The sequence below is a fragment of the Lactuca virosa genome, chromosome 9 (assembly GCF_052849685.1).
Source record: "Lactuca virosa cultivar CGN04683 chromosome 9, Lactuca_virosa_CGN04683_v6, whole genome shotgun sequence".
NCBI lineage: Eukaryota > Viridiplantae > Streptophyta > Magnoliopsida > Asterales > Asteraceae > Lactuca > Lactuca virosa.
This window is the reverse complement of record NC_136434.1, coordinates 110,006,885-110,021,640: the sequence shown is the minus strand read 5'-3', so window position 1 is coordinate 110,021,640 and position 14,756 is coordinate 110,006,885.

The window sequence follows — 14,756 nt, the reverse complement described above, 5'->3', positions numbered from 1 at the left end:
CAACAAATCAACCGAAAGAAGAAATTCAAGAAATTTCATCCGATGACAGTCAGCCACAAACAATGCTCAAGTCAGAAAAACAACCTATAACACAAAATCCAGAAGAATATCCACCACTTCAAGCAGATCATAAAAATATAAAGAAATGGTACGTGATTTTCAACGGAGAAAACAAAGGAATATATGACGATTGGGGAATCGCCAGTTCATATATTCTTGGAAAAAATATCATTCACAAAAGCTACAGAACGAAAAATGAAGCAGAAGCCGCATACAACGAAGCATACAAAGCAGTAATAAAAGATAACGTAGAATGTTCAAAAACAGTTCTCCTAACACCACAAAAACCTATGACCAGCTTCACACCACAAAAACCTGTATCCATCCCAAGATCCCTTAACCAATTAAATGCAAAAATTGCCCTTGAATCCATTCTATCAACCAAAGAAAAGGAAGCCATGAAAAAACCATCTGCCAAAAAATTCGCTGAATTATGGGATAGCCTTGTTTCCTACACCGAGGTCCATTCTTTAATGGGTTTTTACCCAGTAGCCAGGCGCCCAGACCCTAAAGCAGTTTTCTTAGCCGATTTATCAGATCCTATGACTTTATGGGATTATTTTGTTCATGGATTCATCGACACTATCTATCTAGAAGGCACCAATTTACACTGCATCAGCGAATTCCCTTCTGCTGTGCAAACTATCATCAGAAATTATAAAATACGCTTTGCAAAACAAGAAAGAGGATTATTCATCAAAATGCATTCTAGCTACCCAATTTTTGATGAAGAATCTCAACTAATTGTCCCAAGTATTACTTTTGCAAACATGGGAATAAGCAACGGCTCAAAACCAACAAAAGATGATCTACCCCGTGAATCCCCAACACAAGAGCATCTAATCTTTGCACTTGCCGGTGTTTATTTAGCATCATCACGCATTGGCAACGGTAAAGATCAAAGGTCAAGAATCAGAGTAAATTATGCTAGTAAAACTTTCATTATCTACTCTTTAACAGACAATGAAATCACTCCGGAAGCAATGAAAGCAATTGAAACATTCGAACAACCTTTCGAAAAATTTTCTCATCAACTGGCTGAATTACCCGATGATATCAAAAAACAACTTTGTAAACATATTATGCATGCACCAAGACACAGTTGCAGTCATTGTACAGAAAATACAGAAGAAACACCATTCATGGAAGATTAACGTCAGCCATGACACAAGCAAACATTATTCAAAAAGATGTCTTTTCGGAGGCGGGAGGAATGACGTAAGCAATGACATAAGAAGCCATTATTAAAGAAGACACATTATTGAAGACATGTGGCCTTTCAATATGGAAAGGAATTTGTAATTATTTATGGTTTTGTCTTTTATAATTATTGTATGCAAAGTGTCGGTAGCATAGTAAAATAAAGTATGTAAGACCTTCAATACTCTAGGGGGCATTAATGTAAATAGGTTTGTCATATTGCAATCAATTGATTGCAGTTCTATTATTGTAGTCGGCTCCTTTGAGCCTATAAATAGGGCCTTTGCCCATATGGAATAAACAAGCTAAATTTGAGTGTTTAAGATTTGAGTTGATCTCAATCTTTTCTGTTGAAATAGTTCGTCTATTTCTGAATAGCAGAACCCTATCCAAACATATTCATATATTCATATAATCATACCCAAACAATCCATCGTCAATTCATTCCGACGCATCATTCAGTTACAATTCTATCTTAATTTTATTATTTCCGTCATGTCGTTAAATTTGGGGGGGGGGGGTGTTTACACGTGGATAGAGGTGCCGTATGCCCGTATCAGCCTTCACACGTGGTTTCCTCTCCCATACCCAATGACCTAACAACGATTTGACAAACTAAGTACATCTCCGATCTATAACACTCAACAATGTTTAATGGATTGTTATGTTATCGGTTATCCATTATCATTCCATTATCTATACAACGTTCTCTTTAAACCTCTCTAATACATTAAACACTCTAAAGTATAATAGATTTCTTCATTATCATTTTATTTTTGATATAAATTACTTACATTTTATTTGTTATTAATTTTATATATAACTCATATTCTATAAAATATATTATACTAATTGAAAATTATTTTTTTTAGCATAAATAAATTATACGATAAATAACTTGGTAAGTACGAAATTAATGTTGGGTTATAGTGATACAACAAAACATATAAGCCACAAAAACACAACGAAAGCAATACAAATAAATCTAACCAAATTACTCAAGAGAGGATTCATGTTCAACCAGATCTAATGCTGCTTAAAACACAACCATAGATAGTTAGAATTTATACGGTTATACCCTTGAGGCATCTGAATAAACAATTGTTTATTGTATGGATGTAGAGATTCCAAACCAGAACTCGTCTTTCGTAGTTGCACCCATAGAAGGCAGATCGAAAACCTTGATAGATCCCTCAATGATCAACATCAAAACCTAAACAATTTAGATTTCTGATCTAAAATTGCTCTGTAATTTAGCATGTTGCACCGCGATCCGCGAAGAAATTCGGGATTGAGAGAATGGGAAAGGATAGTATATATATATATATATATATATATATATATATATATATATATATATAGAGAGAGAGAGAGAGAGAGAGATAAGTTCATTTGTTTAAACTAATTATTGTGTTATTGTATGGACAAATGTGGACCAATTATTCTTAAAGGGTATTAATGTAATCTTGCAATATAATTTATTTTTTCCCAGTTAATTAATCTTTGATTGATATCAATCAAATTCCTAAATATCATGCTATTACTTAAATCCTGTGTGCATGCTTACTACCAATCTCAAAACCCTATTTGCCCCGATCTCTATTGCAACGACTCCCTCATTTTTCCGGCGCCAGTTCCTTAATCGGAGATGACAAGATCACAACACTAGTTTGTTAAAATACACCACTTGCCATCGCAACGCATCAGATTCGACCACCATCGTCTTCGTCTCCACTGTGCAGCTAACTATCTTCGTCGGAGTAAAGGTTGTCGTCCGAGACCGAAGTTAGCAATGATTTCCCCTTCTCTTGAGTAAACCTCCAACGCCTTGCAAGAGGAGAAAAAATCAATCTCCGATCGGATCAATCACATCAAAAGCAGCCTCCTCGCTGAAGTCCCCCTCGACACCACCGGCGCCTCCGCCGCCAGGATCTGCATTCTTTTTGGCGACATTAATTGATGTATGAGTCGAAGCATTTAGGGCTTCTAATATACTCGATGCTTAATCGTAATTTTCTAGTGTATCAGAATCTGTTACATATAGGGAATTAAGGATTTATGCTTTGGTGCTACAATAAAGGTCTAAAATTTCCAATTTTGATAATAATTTCGGCTGATCCTTGTGGTCGGATTTACTGCTACTTGTAAAACCTTAAATTGATTTTTTTTTATCTGCATATTCTATTTGTTGAATTACCTATGTAGCTAAAAATGATACATTAAACTGTCTGTTTGATTTAGTCATGCCATTCAATTTTTAAACAGTCCTTATGCATATGCAGGTGGTTGATTTTTGCTGTGGGGCAAATGACTTCAGTTTCCTTATGAAAAAACACCTTGATGAGATGGGGAAAACCAAGTGCTCTTACAAAAATTACGATATTACCAGACTAAAGGTATGGTATGGTATGCACTTCCCTATGTTAATATATTTTTGGATTTGTTGATTCATCAGTATTGCTATTGCTATTTTGTTTGCAGAATGATTTCTACTTTGAGAAGAGGGATTGGATGTCTGTTCGTCCAAAAGAATTGCCAAAAAGCTTGAAATTGGTAAAGATCATGTTGATTCCTTTTCTCTTTAGATTGTGTTTCTTATAATGTATTCTTTTTGTAACGCCCCGATTTTTCTCGATACGTTTAGTTATTTTAATTCAATTATTCTTGTAACCTTGGGTTAATTTATTTAACCAATGTCTGATTTTCTTATGTTATTGGACTCTTTTGATCATCTTGTAAACTCCTTTTATTGAAGTCCATAGGCTATGGGCCTATTCTATCCCACATCGCCAAACATATGTAAACTCAACCATTTTTGTCTATTATATAAGCTTGTTATCCTCATACTTCATTTGATATCTACTTTGAATCCCACATCGATTCAAGTATCAAAATATACTTCAACTTCATGTTTATATAACAAGACTTGAGGTTATCTAAAGATTCGATTAAGGTTTGGGTTTAGAAAACCGAAATTGAATCGGGGAAGCCCAAGTACCCCGGAAAAAGTTTTTGGGTTACCTTAAAAATAAAATTGGGATACCCATTTACTTTGATCCTGGCTCCGCCACTGCCCTCACGCCATCCTTCTCTCTCTCTTTGGGATCAAGAGCAGCCAAGGGGCTGTTGTTTGGAGCTTAATTCTTGTTCATTTCCACCCTTGATTCGTATTGGTATGAACCTCCTTATCCTTTCTTACAACTTGATTCATAACCTTGTTCTAGTTTTATGATTTCATCTTCACCTCTTCTCCTTCTTATTTTATTTGTAGTTGTATGTTATACATCATCTCAAGATCCTATCTTCACCCCATATATGGTGGATGATGGATCTAGGGGATTACATGTGGCAAAAGATCATGGAAACCCTAAAAGGGAGAATGATGATTTTATGTGCTTATGTTTATTTTCATGTTGATTATTATTACATCCTTGAGGCTAAATGAAATCCTAATGATCCCTAACCCTTTTTAGTACCACCATTATCATGGGGACTGAATTGGGATGATGAACACATCTTAAAATGTGTTTCAAAAGGAGAAGGATGGATAAGCCAAAAAGGAATCACGGGTGGCTACGATTCTGTTTTCCATCAGATCTGTAGTCATTTTGTAAAAATCATATCTGGAGCTCTAGAACTCAAACGGACCCCAAACCAGTTCCAAAAGTTCACACATTGAGTTGGCTAACTTTCTTAAGAAGGCCAACCTCACTGATAAGGGCTTTATCTATGTGAAAGAATGGCATCTTTGCTGTTAGGTCTGATCCGGGTCTGTTCTGATATGTCATTTTGTTTTCATCATTTCTAAGGCTTGGAAAAGGATCCAGAGTGATTCCAAGTTTCTATATGTTCCTTATATTATGAATTTAAGATCTGGAGAATATGGGGTGTTATTTCCAATTATAAATTGGTTAGAATTGATCCACACTCCAGGTCAGTGGGCAGTCACCAGCTTTTGCTAGTGCTGTGATTGTCCACAATGTGAATTTTATATCTGGAGTTTGAGAGATACTTTTCATTCAATTCCAACTCTGAGACTTTCACTTGTATGTCCTTTACTTCTCTTAATTTTCTTTTGGACGAATTCTACTCACAAGTTGGGTAGAATTGGCCAACATCACTTGACTGTATTGTTGGAGACAGAAGTGATACACCATTTTGTAAAATTCATATTTAATTCATCTTTTGGAGTTAGAATGAGTTCTTTATAGTTATGGAATCCTGAGCAATCATAGTTTCCTATAAAATTTAGTTAAAGCTATGTTTCTATTTTAGATTTTGGAGTAAATCCGTTTTGAACAGCAGGTCTGTTTTAGAGACCTTGCTGTGATTACTCTTTTCTCAACTCATAGCTTCATTACTTCTCGTTTCTAACCTTTAGTCCTTCTTAGGCGAGGTTTTGAAGTTTGCTCAAGCTTGGTAGCATTATTTGATTGTTAGCCATCCTTAATACTCACTCAAAGTGAGTTCTCTCACACCGTTGTATTGATGATTGTGTTTGCTAGTTAGCTCGTGTGTGATTATTTGAATTTATTATAAAAGCATGCTATATAAGTATTGTTTTAATTCGTACATGTGCACTGTATGTAACTAATTATGGATATGGGGACACCACCAAAGGATACGGATTTACCGGTGCGGTGGGTAGGTAAGATCACCAACGTAATACTCTTCGTGAGGTGCGGTGATTAGGGCCAAATGATACGGGATCTTCCCGGTGCGGTTCAAACCTACAAGTCCTTCTCGTAATATAGACATTGATTCGTTCTTTGTCTTTATCGTTATAATTGGAAAATGGATTAGGGCTAGTAAATATGAATGTTGGTACAATGTCTGTGTTTGAATTCACTAAGCTTTGTGCTTACGTTTTTCCCTTATAACTTTTCAGGTGTTAAGATTAAAGAGGCTAAGGCTTGACATGGAGCATCGGGACATCGCTACTAGTTATTTTGTTGGGACCTTATTATTATTATTACTTCCGCACTTATTTTATATGGTTATTAAGCTGATGGATTATGTTATGACTATTTCAGTTGTTTTAATTTAATTTAAGATGGGTTTTAAAAGTTTAAAATTGTTGCAAAAAAAAAAAAAAAAAAAAAAAAAAAAAAAAAAAAATTTGGGTGTCACAAGTTGGTATCAGAGCCACAGTTTGAGGGAACTAGGCATTCTTGTGGATGTTCTAGACTCAAATTTGAGGCTCTATAAGAGTTTATTTTCTTTTTAAATATTTTTCAAACCTTCTGAAGACTAGTAGTGGAAGATGTCGCGGTGTGCCAGTCAGCCAGCCAAGTAAGCCTTATTTCTTATGTTAAATGTTTATGTTAAATTGTTGACTATGAATTGGATTCTATTAGTCTTAAAATGTTAGATTACACACTTATTTAGTGTTAACATGTGAGAGATTTGTAAAATTAACGGCTAGAGCGAACTGGAAATTTTGAAACTAGACGCAAATGCGAAATTGGAACTTGTGTGGAAGGTAGTAGAAGGGCCCCTACTATTTGAAACATCGGTGCCGGTTTCGGGTCGGGGCAAGGTTGAAAAATTTTCGGCAAGCTGAGTGTTTTGTCTTCCTAGAAATATCTAGGCTGAATTGTTTCTAAGATTTTCCTTCTTCTGTGGATACCAATGGCTCCGCCTGCTCGACTTAATCAGCTCCAAATGGAGCAAGTTAGGGATATTGTCGTTGAGGAATTCAATAACGCTTTCAACGAACTAATCCCGGGTGTGACCAATGACATAATCAACCAAGTCGGTACTCTTCTGGATGAGCGCCTCGCAGCTATTCCCGGGGGAGCGTTACCGGCTCCGCCCGTTCGGGATTCGACATACTACTTCGAGAAGTTCAGCAAGTGTAGCCCTCCTCTTTGGAACGGTGAATCCGACCCAGTTGCTGCTAAGCACTGGGTGTCAGATGGTGAGGGCGCCTTCATGACTGTTGGGTGTCCGGACCAGTACAAAGTTGTGATCGCCATGAATCAGCTGCAGAAAAGGGGAAAGACATGGTGGAACACCATCACCGCTCTATTAAGCGAAGAAGAAGTGAGGACCATGTCTTGGGCCCAATTTGTGGAGAGGTTCGAGGCACAATATGTGCCTAAGGTGGAGCAGCAGTGGATGCAGCAAGAGTTCATGGCCTTACAGCAGACTACCGAGTCCGTTAGCGAACTGAATTCCAAGTTCTTGGAGATGCTATCTTTTTGCCCCTTGTTTGCTGGGAACGAGGCCTGGTTGGTCAGCCGGTACATGGCCATCCTACGTACCGAGATTCGGGAATTTGTTAGCATGCAGGAGTTCTCGACCTTATCCGCGATCATGAATGCAGCGAGGAGGAGGGAAATCGAGTTGCAGACCCAGTCCAAGAGGGAGGCCAATGACACCTCTTCCAAGACATCCAGAGATGCCCAGAAAAAGCGAAAGCAGGGTAGTAAGTCAAGGTATGAGTATAGGACGTCTTCAGGGCGAGAAAAATCCATTGATATGCTACAACTGCAAAAAGCCAGGGCATCATTGGAAGAATTGTAGGGATCCCCCTGCGAGTGCAGCACCTCATATTACTTCTGCTGTTCCCGTCTGCTATCACTGCAACGAGACGGGACACAAGAAGCCCGAATGCCTGAAGTTGAAGACTGGTAAAGGAGACGGGGGTACAAATCCTGCAATTGCATCGTCCTCTAAGGGACCCACTATGGTGACACGAGGTCGTGCTCACCAGATGACTGCGGAGGAGTCGGTGATTACAGCGACAGTGGCAGGCACTTATTTGCTAGATTCCGAGCTCGATGTTGTTATGTTTGATAGCAGTGCTACCCATCCTTTTGTATCTCGCATGTTTATTAATTGTTTGGGGCGTAGTATCGGAAAATTGGCTCACCCAATGGTTGTCGAAGTTGCCGACAACCGCACTATTTATGTCACCGATGTTTATCGGGGTTGCAATCTCGAGTTTTCTGGAGTTGAATTCCCCATTGATCTTATCCCTATTGCGATGCGAGAGCTCTGCGTTATCATAGGCATGGATTGGCTTGATGCGTGTGATGTGGAAATCCACTGTCGTAAGAAGCAAGTTCGTGTTCAAAACCCTAGAGGTGGAGAACTTATCATTCAGGGGGACATTCCCCGCGTGGCCATCGCTTCTTGCTCTTCTACTATAGCACTAGACGACGTTCCTATCGTTTCCGACTTTAGTGATGTCTTTCCGGAGGAACTCCCTGGTTTGCCACCTATTCGGCAAGTGGAGTTTCGCATTGATTTGGTGTTGGGTGCGACTCCGGTAGCTAAATCTCCTTACCGCTTGGCACCACCTGAGATGAAAGAGCTCCAAGATCAACTTTAGGAACTAAGTGATAAAGGGTTTATATGGCCAAGCTGCTCGCCATGGGGTGTTCCTATTCTCTTTGTGAAGAAGAAAGATGGATCCCAGCGAATGTGTATTGATTATAGGGAGCTAAACAAGTACACGATAAAGAATAGGTACCCGTTTCCACGTATTAACGATCTTTTCGATCAACTTCAGGGAGCGTCTTGGTTCTCCAAGATTGATTTACGTTGCGGTTACCATCAGATGCGGGTTCGTGAAGAAGACATTGAGAAAAAGCATTCTGTACTCGTTATGGGCATTTTGAGTTCGTGGTGATGCCTTTTGGGCTCACCAATGCACCCGCGGCGTTTATGGATCTCATGAACCGGGTGTGTAGCCCGATGCTTAACCGTTCGGTCATAGTGTTCATTGATGACATCTTGGTCTATTCTAAGACCAAAGAGGAGCATGAGCAACACCTTCGGGAGATTCTGGAAACTCTGGCAAGAGAAAGGCTTTATGCGAAATTCTCAAAATGTGAATTTTGGTTAGAAGAAGTTCAGTTCTTGGGGCATGTGGTAAACAAACACGGTATTAAGGTCGATCAAGCCAAGGTTGATGCGGTTAAACAATGGGAGATTCCAAAAACACCTTCTGAAATTCGCAGTTTCTTGGGTTTAGCCGGTTATTATCGTAGGTTCATTGAAAATTTCTCTAAAATCGCCTTGCCACTCACCCGATTGACCAAGAAATCAGTGAAATTCGTTTGGGGCCCGGAGCAACAATTTGCGTTTGATGAGCTGAGGAAGCGATTGTGTGATGCTCCGATTTTGGCCTTACCTGATAAGGTTGAGGATATGGTGGTTTACTGTGATGCATCGCTTCAGGGTCTTGGTGTTGTGTTAATGCAACGGGACAGGGTGATAGCTTATGCCTCCCGACAGCTGAAACCCCACGAACGAAACTACCCCACTCATGATTTGGAGCTTGGGGCTATTGTGTTCGCTCTTAAGATTTGGAGACACTATCTCTATGGAGTGAAGTGTATCATATACACTGACCATAAGAGTCTGAAATATTTGTTCGAGTAGCGGGATTTGAACATGAGGCAGATCCGATGGTTGGATGTGGTAAAAGATTATGATTGTGAAATTCACTACCACCCCGGTAAATCTAATGTTGTAGCTGATGCTCTCAGTCGTAAACAATTTGCCGAACCGATTCGATCTAAGTGTCTCCGGATGACGATGGTGTCGTCTTTGTTAGATATGATTCGTGGCGCCCGTTTGTTGGGGTGAGGTTTGGCAGAGGGTACTTGGGAGTACCGATATCGTGCTTCGGACTACAGAGAAAATCCACGTGATTCGGGATCATTTGGTTACAGCGAGAAGTCGTCAGAAAAGTTATGCCGACAAAAGATGCTCCGATCTTGAGTTCCAGGTGGGAGATTATGTGTTGCTCAAAGTCTCCCCCTGGAAAGGTGTGATTCGATTTCGAAAACGGGGAAAGCTCGGACCCCGACTCATTGGACCCTACAAGGTCATAGCCCGTGTGGGAAAGGTGGCTTACCGTTTAGAGCTGCCTGAAGAGCTTAGTCTAATTCATAATAAGTTTCACGTGTATCAGTTATGAAAATGCCTTGTTGATGAGACCACTGTGATACCACTGGAGGACATACAGGTTGACGAGCGTCTCAATTATGTTGAGAAACCAATCGCTATTTTAGAACGAAAGACGAAAGCTCTCCGCAACAAGACTATAAACCTGGTTAAGGTGCAGTGGCAACATAGGAAGGGTTCGGAATGGACTTGGGAACCGGAAGGCGAGATGAGGGCTCACTATCTGGATCTGTTTTTAGGTGTTGACTTCGAGGACGAAGTCCGTTCTTAGTGGGGGAGAGTTGTAACGCCCCGATTTTTCTCGATACGTTTAGTTATTTTAATTCAATTATTCTTGTAACCTTGGGTTAATTTATTTAACCAATGTCTGATTTTCTTATGTTATTGGACTCTTTTGATCATCTTGTAAACTCCTTTTATTGAAGTCCATAGGCTATGGGCCTATTCTATCCCACATCGCCAAACATATGTAAACTCAACCATTTTTGTCTATTATATAAGCTTGTTATCCTCATACTTCATTTGATATCTACTTTGAATCCCACATCGATTCAAGTATCAAAATATACTTCAACTTCATGTTTATATAACAAGACTTGAGGTTATCTAAAGATTCGATTAAGGTTTGGGTTTAGAAAACCGAAATTGAATCGGGGAAGCCCAAGTACCCCGGAAAAAGTTTTTGGGTTACCTTAAAAATAAAATTGGGATACCCATTTACTTTGATCCTGGCTCCGCCACTGCCCTCACGCCATCCTTCTCTCTCTCTTTGGGATCAAGAGCAGCCAAGGGGCTGTTGTTTGGAGCTTAATTCTTGTTCATTTCCACCCTTGATTCGTATTGGTATGAACCTCCTTATCCTTTCTTACAACTTGATTCATAACCTTGTTCTAGTTTTATGATTTCATCTTCACCTCTTCTCCTTCTTATTTTATTTGTAGTTGTATGTTATACATCATCTCAAGATCCTATCTTCACCCCATATATGGTGGATGATGGATCTAGGGGATTACATGTGGCAAAAGATCATGGAAACCCTAAAAGGGAGAATGATGATTTTATGTGCTTATGTTTATTTTCATGTTGATTATTATTACATCCTTGAGGCTAAATGAAATCCTAATGATCCCTAACCCTTTTTAGTACCACCATTATCATGGGGACTGAATTGGGATGATGAACACATCTTAAAATGTGTTTCAAAAGGAGAAGGATGGATAAGCCAAAAAGGAATCACGGGTGGCTACGATTCTGTTTTCCATCAGATCTGTAGTCATTTTGTAAAAATCATATCTGGAGCTCTAGAACTCAAACGGACCCCAAACCAGTTCCAAAAGTTCACACATTGAGTTGGCTAACTTTCTTAAGAAGGCCAACCTCACTGATAAGGGCTTTATCTATGTGAAAGAATGGCATCTTTGCTGTTAGGTCTGATCCGGGTCTGTTCTGATATGTCATTTTGTTTTCATCATTTCTAAGGCTTGGAAAAGGATCCAGAGTGATTCCAAGTTTCTATATGTTCCTTATATTATGAATTTAAGATCTGGAGAATATGGGGTGTTATTTCCAATTATAAATTGGTTAGAATTGATCCACACTCCAGGTCAGTGGGCAGTCACCAGCTTTTGCTAGTGCTGTGATTGTCCACAATGTGAATTTTATATCTGGAGTTTGAGAGATACTTTTCATTCAATTCCAACTCTGAGACTTTCACTTGTATGTCCTTTACTTCTCTTAATTTTCTTTTGGACGAATTCTACTCACAAGTTGGGTAGAATTGGCCAACATCACTTGACTGTATTGTTGGAGACAGAAGTGATACACCATTTTGTAAAATTCATATTTAATTCATCTTTTGGAGTTAGAATGAGTTCTTTATAGTTATGTAATCCTGAGCAATCATAGTTTCCTATAAAATTTAGTTAAAGCTATGTTTCTATTTTAGATTTTGGAGTAAATCCGTTTTGAACAGCAGGTCTGTTTTAGAGACCTTGCTGTGATTACTCTTTTCTCAACTCATAGCTTCATTACTTCTCGTTTCTAACCTTTAGTCCTTCTTAGGCGAGGTTTTGAAGTTTGCTCAAGCTTGGTAGCATTATTTGATTGTTAGCCATCCTTAATACTCACTCAAGGTGAGTTCTCTCACACCGTTGTATTGATGATTGTGTTTGCTAGTTAGCTCGTGTGTGATTATTTGAATTTATTATAAAAGCATGCTATATAAGTATTGTTTTAATTCGTACATGTGCACTGTATGTAACTAATTATGGATATGGGGACACCACCAAAGGATACGGATTTACCGGTGCGGTGGGTAGGTAAGATCACCAACGTAATACTCTTCGTGAGGTGCGGTGATTAGGGCCAAATGATACGGGATCTTCCCGGTGCGGTTCAAACCTACAAGTCCTTCTCGTAATATAGACATTGATTCGTTCTTTGTCTTTATCGTTATAATTGGAAAATGGATTAGGGCTAGTAAATATGAATGTTGGTACAATGTCTGTGTTTGAATTCACTAAGCTTTGTGCTTACGTTTTTCCCTTATAACTTTTCAGGTGTTAAGATTAAAGAGGCTAAGGCTTGACATGGAGCATCGGGACATCGCTACTAGTTATTTTGTTGGGACCTTATTATTATTATTACTTCCGCACTTATTTTATATGGTTATTAAGCTGATGGATTATGTTATGACTATTTCAGTTGTTTTAATTTAATTTAAGATGGGTTTTAAAAGTTTAAAATTGTTGCAAAAAAAAAAAAAAAAAAAAAAAAAAAAAAAAATTTGGGTGTCACACTTTTTTGAGCAGATCATGGGACTAAACCCTCCATTTGGGAAAAATGTTGCTCTTGCAAACCAGTTTATACAACAGGTAGTTAAATTTATGCCTAAGCTTATCATTCTTCAATTTATATTTGTTTTTTATAAATTCTTGAAGCATTTTATTATTTGTTTTATATGGTAATTCCAATTCAAGTGGAATTTTGGGGTTTTGAGTGATATGGAGATCATCGTGTTTCTTTCAAATGGTCTGATTGATGCAACAAAGGGACTGATTCAAATGGTCTGATTCATATTTCAATTTATGTTTTTTTTTCTTCTGATTTAACACTTCATTTATGTGGACAGTGCAAGATCTTGACAAGGTTGAATTCTGAAAAGGTATCAAGTATGTTTATGTAGATGCTTCAATGGATGATATTGGTGAGATTCCAATTCTATTGGAATGGAATCACGTATTCCAATTCTGTTGGAATGGAACCACGAATCCAATTCTGTTGGAATCACAGAAGTTGATGCTTGAAGAACGGCCCATAAAATTGAAACAGACCACATTATTCTTTTAGAATGTATAAGTCGTTGTTAGATATTGATGTTTTCTTTCCCGTTTTGAAAGTTTTTTTAGTTTTATTCTTTAACAATAAATGTAATTCTTAACAATTGTTACCCGTATTCTATAAGAAATAATGTATTTTTTGTTTTTATTCTTCAATTGATTGTTCAAGAATTTGTTATTCTACAAGAAGTTCAAGAATTTATGGTTCAAGAATATTTTTATTTTTGAGTAAATAATTAAATAAATAAACATATTCTGTCAGAATGTCCGAATTAAAATAGTTATAATTCGTAAAATCGGATTTTTAAAATTAATAAAATATATGATCCCTTAAAATATGCAATTTTCCTTTATTAAATCTATATTAATTGACTAAAATACCCTTGTAATTAAATTAGATGATATTTTTCAATTACATTTAATTCAATAATATATATTAATCACTTTATTAAAATAAGTAAAATTGATTGGCCCACAGTTATGAATACAATAACACAATAATTACTTTGAATAGAATAACCTAGGCCTATATATATATATATATATATATATATATATATATATATATATATATATATATATATATATATATAAAAGAGACCTATTTATTAAACTTAATGAGACCCATTTCGTTCACCACGGATTCATAGGGATACAATCCAACCATTAGAGGCGGACGCAAGATTTCGTAGTAAGTGTTGCCGGTGACACATTGTTTTCTACGTAATGACACAATAATAGAAAAAACGAAAAATTCGACAAATTTTATACTGCGTCCGAGAAAAATAGAAGTTGCCGGTGCCACTATGGGCAGGCGGACCATCCATTCATCATTTTACAATGATACCATTTTTTTTATAACTCCACATCATTTTCATACAACTCTTATAACCACCTCGTTTGTGATTGTCTAATTATATGAGTAGACTAAAATATACTTCTTATATGCTAATAGGCATCGAGTACAAGAACTCGTTGAGATGCCGATAACTGATGTTTGGCTTTAGATGATATCTACATATTTGGAAGGGATTCTATATATTAATCTCATTTCCACAAACCAAATATCTCCAAAAAGATACATAAATGTTTTGATAACATATGGGACCAATGAATATTGTCTGATTGCTTTTGTAATATAATTATGTCAAAATTTGTAAGCAAATAATGCATATGCTCCGCTATAGATAGGAAATATCAAGATTCGATTTGCTATGTTTATGACGAATGAACGGT